Source organism: Lepisosteus platostomus, chromosome 13 (genome assembly GCF_059453375.1).
Source record: "Lepisosteus platostomus isolate fLepPlt1 chromosome 13, fLepPlt1.hap1, whole genome shotgun sequence".
In the NCBI taxonomy this organism is placed as follows: Eukaryota; Metazoa; Chordata; class Actinopteri; order Semionotiformes; family Lepisosteidae; genus Lepisosteus; species Lepisosteus platostomus.
This window is the reverse complement of record NC_142623.1, coordinates 20306060-20321587: the sequence shown is the minus strand read 5'-3', so window position 1 is coordinate 20321587 and position 15528 is coordinate 20306060. Positions and strand designations below refer to the sequence as shown.

The 15528-nt window shown below is 39.2% G+C and overlaps 1 pseudogene; it reads left to right on the top strand.

Moving 5' to 3' along the window:
- Window positions 1-15528, top strand: part of LOC148650201 (zinc-binding protein A33-like) — an 86149-nt pseudogene extending 70621 nt beyond the window's left edge.

Below are 15528 nucleotides of genomic sequence, written 5' to 3'. Positions count from 1 at the left end.
CGACAGAGATCATTTCTGAGCTCAATGGAGCTCAGTAACAAGATCTTTGTGTTTTCCTGAGTGTCTTCTTAATGCTAGAACCTGACTTCTGAAATTATAGACTCTGAGTACAACACAAACAGTAGCTCCCTGTGTCTTCTCTCTCTCAGTAGTGCCCAACCAACAAGTAAAACTAAAACCCAAATCAAGTCAGTAATATTTTGGATTTTGTGTTTAAAACATGGATAAGTAATTACAGTATGAAACAATGTAAAATGACACATTCTGTAAGTTAAAGTTTCACAAAAACAGTACATACTTGTAACAAAAGCATTCTTTCCGGACCCTATGCAGACAACACAATCCGGGGAGGAGTGAGGAAAACACGGGGAAAAAAGCATGCAAGGCGGCTGGAAGGAAAACAAGGGGCGTGTCCATGGTGCACTGGTGTTCTGGGGGGTGAGTCCAAGGCAAACAAACCGTTGAACAATAATAGATTGGAAAACCATTGTCTGCCCTAGGGTATGGAGAAAATCACATAAGTCCATGCGCCCATCATACAATGTGTCAACATTGGGGGCTGGTGATGGTGTAAGGTGTGTTTTCATGGGCCCCTTGATAAAAGTGGAGCAACATTTGAATGCCACAGGATATCTGGACATCATTGGCAATCAGGTGCATCGCTTGGCAGCAGTGCATTCATCTGTGAATGTTTTTTTTCAGCAGCATAATGCCCCATGCCACAGTGCTAAGATTTTCCAGGAATGAGTCCACGAACTTGACAATGTATTCAGCTTAATGCAGTGGCCTGGCCGGTCACCAGATCTCAATCCAATTGAACATCTGTAGGATGAGATTTAACAAGGTATTTGGAGTAGAGATCCACCATCAGATAACTCAACAACTGTGGGAAGCACTGGAGTCAGCATGGGCCAGAACTCCTGTGGTATGTTTTCAACACCTTGTTGAGTCCATACCCTGACAGAGTGAGGCTGTTCCGAGGGCAAAAGGGGGTGCAATGCAATATTAAGAAAGAATCCTTAATGTTTTGAACATGCAGTGCATAAAATACCAAAAAATAAAATAAGAAAGACCAGGCCACCCAAGTCTTTAAGAGGCTTCACTTTAATTAATTGAAAATGTTTACTTATATTATTATTATTCTTCAAATGTAAAAAAGGCAGCAAATCTTATTTGGCATTGCTACTGATAAAATCTATTATGTATACTACTGACATTTTTATTAATTTTATATATCTATCTGTTAAATATTCACTTTACATTTATGATTTCTTAAGACATTAGGAGCTGGCTGCTCATCACATCGCCATTTGTACAGATGTTGGTAATTTTACTGGGGCACTTTGGCTGCCATTGTATCAACTAGGCGGTACTACACTTTGGTCGTGATGGAGGGGAGTCCCCATTACATGTAAAGTGCTTGGAGTGGAGTGTCAACAAAAAGCACTACATAAGGAACTATTATTATTATTATTATTATTATTATTATTATTATTTTGATCATCATCATCCTGTGATTTGCTCAGCTGACTGCAGTCCACGGTTGGACAATTAACAAATACCAATTCATTTTGAATACACTTTTCAGATGCATCAATACAATCTGCAGGTAATTTGTTTTTCCTTCAGTAATAATAGCAGAGAGGAGGAGGGGAACCATGAGAAAGCCCAATACATTTGTAATGAAAACCTTAAATAAACTATTTCTCTAATAATAAAATATAATATGTATACTATATTGACATGTTTATTAATTTTATATACTGTCTATTAAATATTAACTTTACATTCACAATCTCTTAAGCCTTCAGCAACACAGAAAAGTTTCAAACTATTGCATAGCCATTTAGTCTGGGGGGGGCATGTGTGATGTAGTTCTGTGAAGTTAGCCCCCTTCATTATTAATACTTTAATGTTATAATAATGTAATTATTATTATTACATTAGAGTACTGCTGTTAATAGAGTAACCATGACTATGTGCTATTGTTGTATATGTATAAATAATACCTATGTTAATAATAGGATGTCAATTAATGTTACCTTTTCATACAATAGTACATTAATTAAATGAACAGACATGAATACAATTAAATGTAAATAGTACAATAATACATGGGTTTCACATCTGTTAATTCTCATCACTTACTTCTTCAGTACACTCACTTTGTTGTTAAATCATTCCATTCTTCATCACTTTTTTACATTGTATAAAACATATCCCTTCTGTTTTGTAGTAGATTTAATCAATCCTGCTTTTTTATGGCGTCAACCTTGGAAGAACAACAAAACCTCATTCAATTATTTTACACCTGTATCAGTACAAATAGGTATTTTTTTGTGTAGACATGTTTATGCAGTATTGCATTTATATTCCCTTTCTGTCATCAATGAAATAACAAATGGAAATGAAAACATGATGAAAATGAAACTGAAAATCAGACAACAGTTGTTATTATTATTGTCTCAATACAGTACTGTTCTGCAGTATGTCTTAAAATTTTAACATTGTCTTTGTATATGTAAAATGATGTGAAAATCTGTTTAAATATTCTATTTTGTATAATAATAATAAGCTTTATTTTATATAGCACCTTTAAAGGTGGATTCTCAAAGCGCTTTACAGGATGACGACAACAATAAATAAGAAGAATACACAAGATAAAACACAATTACAATATAAAGAGGAGACCGTGGATGGTGGAACTAAGAAAAGCAGAGGGGTAAAGAATGAAACCAGTTAAGTAAAGGCTTTTCTGAAGAAGAGGGTTTTGAGTCTGGATTTGAAGGAGTTTAGAGAAGGTGACTCTCTGATATCCTTGGTGGAGAGAGTTTCAGAGCTTGGGGGCATAATAGGAGAAGGCCCTGTCACCCATACAATATAGACAGGCTTGGGGGACAGTAAGAAGAGCAGAATTAGAAGAGCGAAGGTTGCGAGGTGGGGAGTAGGGCAATAATAGTTCAGACAGGTACTGAGGTGCCAAGCCATGCAGAGCCTTATAGGTGAGCATGAGGATTTTAAAGTCTACACAGAATTTGACCGGAAGCCAGTGCAAGGACTCCAGGATAGGAGTAATATGAACACTTGCACTAGACCTGGTCAGGATTCTGGCTGCTGAATTTTGGACATACTGCAGTTTGTTCAGATAAGATTGTATAAAAAAACTGTACTGTAAGTTTTCCCACTTCAAATACACAAATTCCTTTCAAATAAGCTTCATACAAATATGAAGTCAGATCTCCATGTTGTCTTTAGCAGTAATAGTAATGTCATGGTGGCCGATCACAATAATAGAATGACTTTGATCACAATCAAAGTATTGTTATGTAGTATGTTATTCAGAATTGTCATGGATGTATTTGTTAGTTTCCAATTGAGAAATATTCTAATTTGTCATATTGTTGTTGTTTTTCAGAACTTAAAGGACACAAAGAGGAGGTATGTGAACTCCAGCCTGTCTTCCTCTTTTCTATTGTACTGAGTCCAAACCCACAGCAGCTCTGACTCCTGAGTATTATTGCAGAGCCCAGCGCACACTGCAGGATCCAGAGGGGGTTTCAGGAGCACTGATAGATGTTGCCAAGCACCTGGGCTCTCTGAAGTACAGAGTCTGGGAGAAGATGCTGGAGATTGTTCAGTACAGTGAGTACTGGGGGGCAGGGATCACAAGGGATAGAGGGATTTATAGGTTTTTCCAGTACGAACATTGAGAATTGTGGAGCCAATCAGATAAAAGCAGTTAGATTGTGATTGATTAAGAGCCCTAGATTGAAGTGACTGATCTCCAGTTTACTCTACAGGTGTCACTACATGGCCAGCTTATCCTGGTGATCCTCTCCTGTGTCTGTAGCATCTTAACTCTTTAGCTGCTGCTCTATGACTCTAAATTCAGATCTTGCCTTACTGAAAATAGATCACAGACACATATCCTGTCATTCTCCTAATAAAATCAATTTTACAGAATGCAAGTACTCCAGTCACTGCAGTTATTCTCCTCGTCACACTTTTAGGAAAATTTCAAAAATGTGTCAAAACTCTATCTTACTTATTTATCATCAATTTGATGCTAGAATGATTTTCAATTGTAGCAACATAATCTATCCAGTGGTTTAGTTAGAATTAAATGAATCAATTTGTTTACAATACTTTTTTCATTTAATATTCTTTACTCTCACATGAGATTCACCTTTGTTACTTTTGCCTGTTTTAATTGCTTCCAGCTCCGTCTATTTTCTTTCTAAAAACACTGTTAATTCATTTCTATATCACTTTTACTAAATCAGTTACACATTGTGGGATAGTTATTCCCACATTCAGGCCTCAGAGAGTCATTAAGAGTAAACTATTTCCCATTGCATTAAGTTATAATCTGTCTTTTAACTCACCCTACTGGCTGGGACACAAGTCCTCACAGAGCCTACCCACAGTAAAACTTGTGTAACAGAACTAATAATAATATTAATTAATAATTGCTTACACTTATATAGTGCTTTTCTGGACACTCCACTCAAAGCACTTTACAGGTAATGGGGACTCACCTCCACCACCGCCAATGTGCAGCATCCACCTGGATGATGCAACAGCAGCCATAGTGCGCCAGAACACTCACCACACATCAGCTATCAGTGGGAAGGAGAGTAGAGTAATGAAGCCAATTCATAGATGGGTATTATGAGTAGGCCATAATTGGTAAGGGCCAATGGGAGATTTGGCCAGGACGCCAGGGTTACACCCCTACTTTTTTCAAGAAAAGCCCTGGGATTACCACAGAGAGTCAGCACCTCGGTTTGACGTCTCATCCAAAGGACAGCACTTGTTTACAGTATAGTGTCCCCGTCACTATACTGGGGCATTAGGACCCACATGGACCGCAGAGTGAGCTCCCCCTGCTGGCCCCACTAACACCACTTCCAGCAGCAACCTTAGTTTTTCCCAGAAGGTCTTCCATCCAGGTACTGACCAGGCTGACACCTGCTTAGATCAGTGGGTTGCCAGTTGGGAATTGCAGAGTGATATGGCTGCTAACTGCTTGCAGAGGGGAACTGTTTGCAGAGGGGGCTTGAACCCACAACTCACCAGTCACTAAGTCAGAGAATCTACTCCCAATTACTAATTGAATAAAGTGTAAAAGTAAGTTTTATTTTTTTATTAAATATTTCTTGAGCAGGTCAATGTTGACTTGTGTTGTTCTTTCATTCAGCTCCTGTGTGTTAAGTTCCACATCCCTCCTCTAGAGGGCGCTCCTACCCTTTTCTGTTATCAATTAGGTTCTATTATTTCCTGAGGTGTCTTGTTTGTATCTTATTTAAAAGTCTAGCATTTCCGTAGTTCGTGGCTCAGCTTTGGAAGACGGACGTCTGAAGGCCAGCCTACCACCAGGCTCGGAGGAAGCCTGAGGGCATAGGCCTTCATCCCAGATGTCCTGACCTCTTTGCCCAGGGCTCAAAGTGCCTGGTCCCATTATTCTTTTATCTCTCTGTGTTCCTGGTCTTGCTTCCCCTTCTCAGGGATTTTAATCGTCTTCTTCTTGGATGGATCTCTTGGCTTTTGGATAACGGACTGCGCCCTGACTACCCCTTTTGGACTTCCCTGGATTTGGTTGCCTTGGCATTTCCCCCATGCACCAGATCACCACAGTCACCTGTCTGTCAACCCATCCTAACCCTGCTGTTTCTTCCCCTGATGTCCTTCTCCAGACTCTTCCGAATTATACCATCACGCATAGGGTCTTACTGACACACTTCACGGGAGTCTGACCCGGCTCCCATGACACTGTGACTCTCAACCCCAACACTGCACAGCCCCACCTCTTACTGTCTGATCTACATTTTAGAGCTGACCAGAGTGAGATACAATAATGAGACATAGCAGCTTCTTGATAACCTTGAGAGGTTTGATACTCATTCCTTTGTGCTAGGTTCTGAGGGGTCCCTCCTCTGAGGGAGACACTGCTGGGATGTTGAAGTGGGGAACATCACTTACTGGGGCTTGCATGTGGCCAAAGAGTCCATCAAAAGAAAGGGATCAATTGCTCTGGGCCCAAAAGGAGGAATGTGAGTTATATGTCTAGCTGAAGGGATTTACACTGCACTGCCATCACTAGCAAAACAAGTTCCTCTGAAGAGGAAACCCTGAAAATCAGAGTGCAGCTTAACTAAGACAGGATATTTACTGAGAGGGTGTTTCCAGTCTTAAAGGCCAGGCACTGAGCCCACTGTTCCGCAAATCTGCCCAGAGAAATTGTTGGTAAGATTGGATGATAATGCAATGCAATAAAAAACAATTAATTCTTTATCATTTTCCTTATTGTCTTTTATTTATTCAACACTTTTGGAAGGTGGAGAAAACCATTCCACATACACTCTTCAAAAAATTTTATGCAGATTTTAAAAATATTTGCTTCATCATTCGCCAATTCACCAAACTGCTTTGTAGCTGCTGTAACTTTGAGAAGATTCATTCACTAGCATTTATCAATGTACTCTTTCAGAAAGAGCTGAAGTTTAGTTTGTAGAAAAAGCTACTGCTTTTAAATAGTTAGAGTCTCTCTCTGAATACTTGTGTTACAATTTAATGCTGTGCTATTTTTTCTTTGATATTAGCACTACTGTACATTACATTGCATTGAAGTGATTGGATTTACTGGTCCAATTGTTGGAATTGGAACAAATAGAATCAGATAGGTGGGGAAAAACTTAATTTGCTGCAGGGTATAGCTGCTATCTCTGAAGATGTGGATATTCAGGCATTTTGATTAAAAAAACATTAACTCAGGTGATTGATCAAAATCATAGTTGGCTAGAAATAATATTGGGCAGAATCCTTTTTATATCTGGTCTCACACTCAAGCTCACTCAATCATGGAAAAAGCTAAGGTACGGAGACTCAGGCAACAGTGATTGTATTTGTGTGGTTGCTGATGTCATACTGGCAAGGTTTGATTGAAAGAAAAGATCCTCGTTGATCATTGGCTATGACATCATCAGGTGTAGAGTGTTTCCTCACTATTCAGGTTCCTAATTGGTTGATCACCTTTTGGATGATCGTCCATGACCTGCAACTAGGAACCTTGCCCAGATGTGGTGGTGTCCATATCTGAACACATAGAGATGCCAGCGGCATCTATCTTACGTTTAAAATACCATCTTGTTTTGCATCACAGACTCAGTATATGCTACTTATTATAAATGTCCATTTCCCCTGTGTTCCTTCAAACTTGAATCTGCAGAGTGGCTCTGTATCCTTGAATGGACAGTAACCCTAGTACAGAGAGTCCTTTGTAAAAACCTTTCCAACACCTTTAAATCTTTAACGTATAAATAAGCCATGGTGCTACAGTTTTAGAAAACTATAGGAATTATGTTTCTATCTTTTAATTCTCTTAATGTTGCTGAGTAGACTAATCTACATTTTAATGTCAAACTCTATTTGATTTCCTACAGTATATTGTTATAATCAACACATTCCGTTACGTTCATTCCTGCATGAGAATAATTGCTAACTGGTCCTATTGTTGTTTTTCAGAATTTCAAGAAAACAAAGAGCAGGTATTACAACTTCAGCAACTTCAACCAATACCTTTTTTTGTATTGTACAGACCCACAGAAGCACTGACTCCTGAATATCATTGCAGAGCCCAGCACACACTGCAGGATCCAGAGGGGGTTTCAGGAGCACTGATAGATGTCCCCAAGCACCTGGGCTCTCTGAGGTACAGAGTCTGGGTGAAGATGCTGGAGACTGTTCAGCACAGTGAGTACTGGGGGTCAGGGATCACAAGGGGGAGGGAGATTTCCAGATTTTTACAGTATATGAGGAACACTGAAAATTGTGGAACCAATCAGATAAAAGCAGTTAACGTGTGCCTGTTTAAGAGCCCTAGAATGAAGTGACTGATCTCCTCCAGTTTACTCTACAGGTGTCACTACATGGCTAGTTTGTCCTGGTGATCCACTCCTGATCGTGTGTCTGTAGTGTCGTGACGATTTGTTTTCATGCTTTCATCGACAATTTCAGTTGTGTTCTACAGTGATATGATTCCCTATCTCTTTAAAAATATCCAGTTTCATTCCCAATAGGCTATAGAGACACACCCCATTATTCTAATAAAACAGAGTTTACAGTATGTAAACTAACCTCATCACTGCGGTCACCCTCATCCTGTTGAATGCTTGAGACACAGTGCTGGATAAGGACTAAATGCTTGGTAACTCATTAATCTGACCTATTTCCCATCAATATTATGCTATTTAATATGCTTGACCTCTTCAAGGTGGTGCTGTTCTATGGCAACATCTCACATATTGGTCTCTCTTGTTTGGGTATGTCAATACAAAGTCAGTTGCAGTTACAACATTAATATACTTGATAGGTCAAGAATCAATGTAGCAGTTAAAAAAAATCATTTCAAAGGGAAAAGGCAAGGATTAGTAAAGTGCCGGAAAAGTTGCACCTTGACCGTGCTGGGATCCCGAGTGGTCCTAATGAGTTGGCTGGCTTGGCAGGTTGTCAAGAATGATAACATAAACACCGCTGACTCGCTGACACTCTTGAAAGGCTCTGCCTCATGAGTGGGAGCCGGGCACTCAGGGGTACAGAAGGGAGAAGACAACTCCTTAAAAGACACTACCTTACGACTGGGCTAGTCCCTGTGGGGTTGAAAGGAGGTGATAGATCCCTTGACTCGCATAGATTGGCTTTAATGTGCTGTCTTAGGACTGGGAATGAATCCCTCAAGAGGAAAAGAGAAAGACCCCTTAACTGGAGGAATTACTTTGAGAGGCACTGTCCCAAGGTTGGAGAATGAAAAGAAAGAGCTGCTTCAGAAGGCAGTGAAAGTCACTTTGAGAGGTGCTACTTTCCAACTGGGCTAGGCCCTCAGGGGACCGAGAAGAAAGGAATTAGCAGGTTAGAGATCCTGACACCCGTCTGGCCAAGGTTCCCCTCTGATTCACTCTGTGACAATCTCCCCAGGAGGGAATAAGGTGGTGCTGCCAACCTGAGGTCAGGGAAATGAGCTTCACTTACTCTCCAGGGGAAATCTGGGTGCAAAGGCAACACAAAAGAGGAGGATAGGGTTTAAACAGAAAAAAATTAAATGATGGAGGGATAGGAGGAGCATCCCCAGCTTCTCCCCGGAACCTTTACCTCTTGGTTTTCATTTAAATTAATAAGCTTTTACACTTAAATAAGGTTATGAACTTCACGGAAGTTACCTGTGCTCTTCACACAGCTCTTATTTATACATCTCCTGCCTCCACTTACTGTTCCTAAAAATAGTAATTATTTTCATAACTCTTTTAGTGATTCGGTTTACATGTAAATCACATAGCTCATAGTGAAAAAAGTTCATTTCTTTTATTAAATACTGTATGTCTTTGAGCAGGTTAGGGTTGATTTCTGTTGTTTCTCCTATCAGCTCCTGTCACTCTGGACCCCAACACAGCAGAACCCCACCTTTTGCTGTCTGATGATCTAACCAGTGTGAAGTGCAGTGATGACAGACAGCAGCTTCTTGACAACCCAGAGAGGTTTGACTATCATTTCTGTGTTCTGGGATCTGAAGGATTCACTTCAGGGAAACACTACTGGGATGTGGAGGTGGGAGACAACACTTACCGGATCTTGGGTTTGGCCAGAGAGTCCATTAACAGGAAAGGAGCACTCACTCTAAGACCAGAAGAAGGAGTTTGGGCCCTATGGCAGTGGGGGGATGTTTATGCCGCACTGACTTCACCAGAGACAAAACTCTGAAGAGGAAACCCCAGAAAATCAGAGTGCACCTGGATTATAACAGGGGGGCGGTGACATTCTCTGACGCGAGTGATGGGGATGTTATCTACACTTTTATAGACAAATTCACTGAGAGGATGTTTCCAATATTTTGGCCAGGCAATGACTGTTTTCCTCTGCAAATATGCCCAGTGTGTCTGTGACACTTGATAATAACACAAGGTGTTGAGCGTAAAGATTTGGACAAAGTTTAAAATTTAAGAGTTCTAGACATTAAGGTTCTAAGCCCAGAATAGGCATATCTGCCTAAATGGTTATATTTGCTCTCAATGCTACACTTTTTATTAGCAAAAACAACATGTCTATTAATAATTTCTCAAAGTATCACATAGGCAAGGATATCTCCAATATCCTCTCAACACAACTATTAAGTTTATTGTTACAGCAGTGAAACTACAGTATTTTAGAATAAACAAATTAATAGCAGAATCCTTCCAACAGCACTTCAGACACAAACAATACAACAGGTGTATTAAAAATACTTTTTTACCACCAAAACTGAAACACAACCCCATGGACTATATATGGCAAGACTCAAGACGACCTAAGCTTTTCAATAGTGTTTTATAATCAGATACAAAAGCATACCTAAAGCAAATTATTATTTTTTCCTTTTTATTTCATATTTATTCAGCATTTCAATTTAGAGAGAGAACAAAGTGCATCAATAATTATGAAATCTGCAGCAAAATACAATCGTAAGATCAAACATTTTCTAAATGCATAAAAAATTGTCCACTACTATAAAAAAGCAAATGTCCAATGGAAAACATAGCCCAAGTGACAATGGACGTAAAAACAAAAAGAAATGGCTACCAAAGGACCCCATATGGTTTCAAATCGACTGCCTATGGAAAAAAGTTGGTTTAGTAGAAATAGTTGTTATTCAGCAAATGACGATTCAAAGACATAGGGAGTGTTCTTAGCTGTTCTTCTGATTGTCTGTTTATTGCTGGGGTTTTTTTTAAGAAGAAGTGAAGAAAGATCACATAGCCTCTTGTCAATCTCTCTTAATGTGCAAAAACACACTTCTCCATAAACATCATAAACAGGCTCTCTGGTGCTGTCAGAAGTCAATAATTATAATAATTAATAATTGCTTACACTTATATAGCACTTTTCTGGACACTCCACTCAAAGCACTTTACAGGTAATGGGGACTCCCCTCCACCACCACCAATGTGCAGCATCCACCTGGATGATGCGACGGCAGCCATAGTGTGCCAGAACGCTCACCACACATCAGCTATCAGTGGGGAGGAAAGCAGAGAGTAATGAAGCCAATTCATAGATGGGGATTATTAGGAGGCCATGATTGGTAAGGACCAATGGGAAATTAGTCCAGGACGCCGGGGTTACACCCCTACTCTTTTCGAGAAACGCCCTGGGAGTTTTAATGACTCGGTTTTACATCTCATCCAAAGGACAGCACCTTTTTACAGTATAGTGTCCCCATCACTATACTGGGGCATTAGGACCCGCTAACACCTCTTCCAGCAGCAACCTTAGTTTTTCCCAGGAGGTCTCACATCTGCTTAGCTTCAGTGAGTTGCCAGTTGTGAGTTGCAGGGTGATATGGCTGCTGGCTAGTATGTGATCACACTGCAGTTCACCAACGTGTATGCTACTGTTTCGGTATATCTGTGGATCTGACTTCATGGGATTCACATGTGTGGAACGACGGGAGATGAGTCCCAGCAGGGTTTTGTTTTTGATTATACTACAGTACAAATAGGTTCCTGAGGCATATCGTCCAAGTTTCAAAATAATAAAAAAATAAACTTTTGTTGAGTTTGCATGAGAGACAAAAGGTATCTTTTGAGAAGTCCTGCAAAATAGTTTGCTAAATAGCTGATTTGGACAAACAGCTAGTTTTGCTTGATGAATTTAAAATCTGTACTGTAGCTTTCATTTAATTGAGCAGAAAGTCACTTTGCTCTTACAAGCAGTTCTAGTAGCAGAGTTTGTGTTAACACAATGCATCCTTTTGAATTAATTGTTTTCACCTTTATCACCTTTGTCTGTCTGGGGGTTGGGGGTTGGGGGGAGTGATGGAGAATGAAATAAATGCAGACACCCAGTTTCCCTTCCCCCGGGTGTGAGGTGATAATGCGATAGGTGGCTGGCACGAAACAATCCCTCCCGTGCCCTTTCCTAACATCCTGGAGATGGTCTGGAGGTCCATTCATGTATTTAATTGTAAGAGAATCACAATTATATCTGTCATTGTATTAACAGTTACAACAGATATCTCACACCTGAAAACATGTTTTGTTTGTTATACTGGGAGTGTGAAGCTTGAGTGAGCACAGGGGCTCTTAGTGAGATTAAGACTATGATTACTGAGACGGATGATTTTAGTAAATAAATTGACAAATGTCTGGATTTTTTATTTCATAAGGGAAGATAAAATTATATGCAGCTGTAAATTAGCTACGTGACATTGCCTCTGTGAAGTTTTCGATAAGGGAGCTTGTGGGCAGTGTTGCTCACGGTGTAGTGCCCTTAAAGTGTTAGTTTTAATATAATATTAAAGTCAGGACCTCGGTTTTATGTTTCATCCGAAGGACGGCGCCTGTTTACAGTATAGTGTCCCCGTCACTATACTAGGGCATTAGGACCAACATGGACCACAGGGTGAGCACCCCCTGCTGGCCCCACTAACACCTCTTCCAGCATCCAATTCCATACCAATGCAATAGAAGGCTGAGAAAACCTTCCCAGGTCCTGTCTTCATAAACATTCATGCAGGGTTCTTTTTATATTTGTTCAGTCACATTCAAATTTTTATCCATTTTAGAGAAGACCTAGAAAAAGCAATTTGCATTCTGTGAGTGCCACAACTTGGGAAAAAGACAATCAAATACATCTGTGTTTTTTCCTATTTTGGTTCTGGATTTTTCTTTCTAATGTGTGTACTGAGTAAGATATAAAAAAAAATCAAAAGGTTAAGAGAAGATTTTCTCTTTAATTTAAGACTCTAACCAGGTATTGTGTACACTATCCAAAATTATTAATGATCAATAAAGGGTACATCCATTCCAGGGGGACATTCACCTTGACTTCAATTTGCAGGAGGGGATGGGTAAGGTTGCTTGAAATAAGATGTAAATGTTAAAGTCATTTTTTAATTGATTCTCATATGGGTTACACTCTTTTTCAAATGTAGTTAACAACTTGTGTTAAAATGTAAAAGTTTGGTGGCATTCTTGTCTGTGACAGGGGTTAGTAATGTCTATACTTATGGGGTAAACATTAAAGTTTAACATTTTTTTTTCCAGTTGCCTGTAAACAAAGTTTGAAAGAAGCTGTTTTTCTTCTTACATAGTGTTTTTCACTTGAAGGAAAGTGAAAAGGAATTGAAAGGGACGGAGGGATGGGTAAAATAAATTAAAGAGATCTGAGTGTAAAGGCACTTTCCAAATCAACACAAAACTCACTAAAGCACAACCAGACACCACATTTGGTGACTACGTAAAGCATCATTACTGAGATGAAGAGCATTTTTTACACAAAGGATTGTTTAAGTGCAAAACAAGTAACCCCAACAAGCTGTCAATAGTGTCCTGACCAGTTATTCTTTAACTGAATCAGTTGTGCTTTACAGTAATATAACATCCTACTGTATGTTGTTAATGAGATTCAGTTTCATTGTTAAGGGGCTAATAAAACAGAGTTTAAAGAATACAATCTAATCTTGTTACCACAGTCATCCTCATCTTGTCATATGCTTGATACACAGCACTCTGGATAAGGACTAAAATGTTGGTACAGTAACTCTTTCATTAATATTTCTCATCAATATTATACTGTTTTTTTCATTATTATACTGAGTTTTTCATTACAAAGCCAGTTGTAGCAACAACTTTTATATACTTCATAGATAAAATAATCAGTGTAACAGTTTAAATTCATATTTTTCATGTTATATTCTTCAATGAGATTATTAGCTTCACAAATGTTACTTGTGTTCTTTATTTGTTTTTAATTCTGATTATTGCTGATTATTATTCTTATCTGTATGCACATTACCAAGCTATTTTAGCTAGTTGTTATCTCAAAGTAGCCCCAAATTACAACTTGCAGGTTTACAGAAGGCATACCCTGGACAAGATAGATGTGCCCTGGAACAATGTGCCCATGTGTACCAGAACCAGGCCAGGGCTGAAGGGGCCACATGGAGCTGGGCAGGATGTACATCGCTGAGGTGCTCTACAGGGAGAACGCCAGGCTGAGCGGATTTACTGAAGGTGCTCCCTGGACAGGCCCCAGCAATGCACTGGGGAGTAAATCTATTGTAGGATCCTGGCTTCACTGTGACATTAGATAGATAGATAGTTAGGGCAGTTTGGCTTAAGCAATCTGTTAATAGTGGTAAATAGGTATCTAAGGTTGTTATGGTTTTTCCAAATAGCTAGATCTAGCAGACCCTATTGCATGATTGTATTCAGACAAGTGCTACTTCCAAGACTGAAAATTTAGTTTTAGGTTTAGAAAGATGCCACATACAATCTATTTTTCCCAAGCTGTGTACAGAGCTGTAGTGACTATTTCGCATTGGTCTCAAGATCCTGATATCACATCAGCACTCATATGTACATTTTATAGGGAAATAATTCTATTTAAGCCAGCAGCCATATCACCCTGAACTCACAACTAGCAACCCACTGAAGCTAAGCAGAGTTGAGCATAGTCAGTACCTGAATGGGAGACCTTCAGGAAAGCAATGGTTGCTGCTGGAATGTTAGCAGGACCAGCTTGAGATGCCCTCCCTGCAGTCTGTGTGGGTCCTAATGCCCTGATATAGTGGTGGGGACACTATACTGTAGTGTTGTGCAGTATGTTGCACTGCTTGCTGCTTAAATTGCCATATTGGGGAAGAATAAAGGAATCAAATCAAAACACATTAGGGTCTTCTTTAAATGAGTATAATATAATACGTTATTACATATATCTTTAAGAAGTCTTTAGATGTTGATGCTTGTGCAAAAACCTTTAAAATAATTCTGGAAAACTTTTACATACTTTATACATTCGCACATTCACCTTTAAAATCCCATTATTTTTCCAGTTACACAGACAATACACATTCCTTGGATGAGATTACTTGGATCCTTACTTGTACATTTAAAGATGCTGAGAATTAGGCAATGGTACCCCAATGAAATCAAGTCTAAGTGTCCTCATCTTGTTTGTACCATTATTGTTAGTGTATTCAGATTTCTCTTCTTAGTCTTGTAAAGACAAAAGGCAATTGTGTGATTATTTTTGTAGTATGCATGTTGATATATTCAGTGTCTATAATAAGTGTCTTTTTTATTAATACCAATGCTGAATACTACTAGGTTGCATTCTCCATTCATTTTTGATAACCACTTTATCCTTAAAGCTGTGGTGAGCTGGAGTCTAACTTAACAGGTACAAGACACTACCACAGATTTGCTAGGGATGATTAGAGAAGCCAGTATATCTAGGCAGCATGACCTGGGACTGTGGGTGGAAACCAGAGCATCCAGAGAAAACATGTGATAATAAGCACAGTATGCCAATTCCACAGGTAGTATGTCTAATTCTATGAGAGCTATGAAGCAATCCTCTGCATCAGTGGATCACTTGGACAGCTAGAAGCCCAAAATATTAATACAAATATTAATTTATACTAATTTTTAAGACCTATTGGACAAAGTTACGCTGTTTACTCTTTTACTGAAGGTGAAGAGGCTCATGAACAACTAA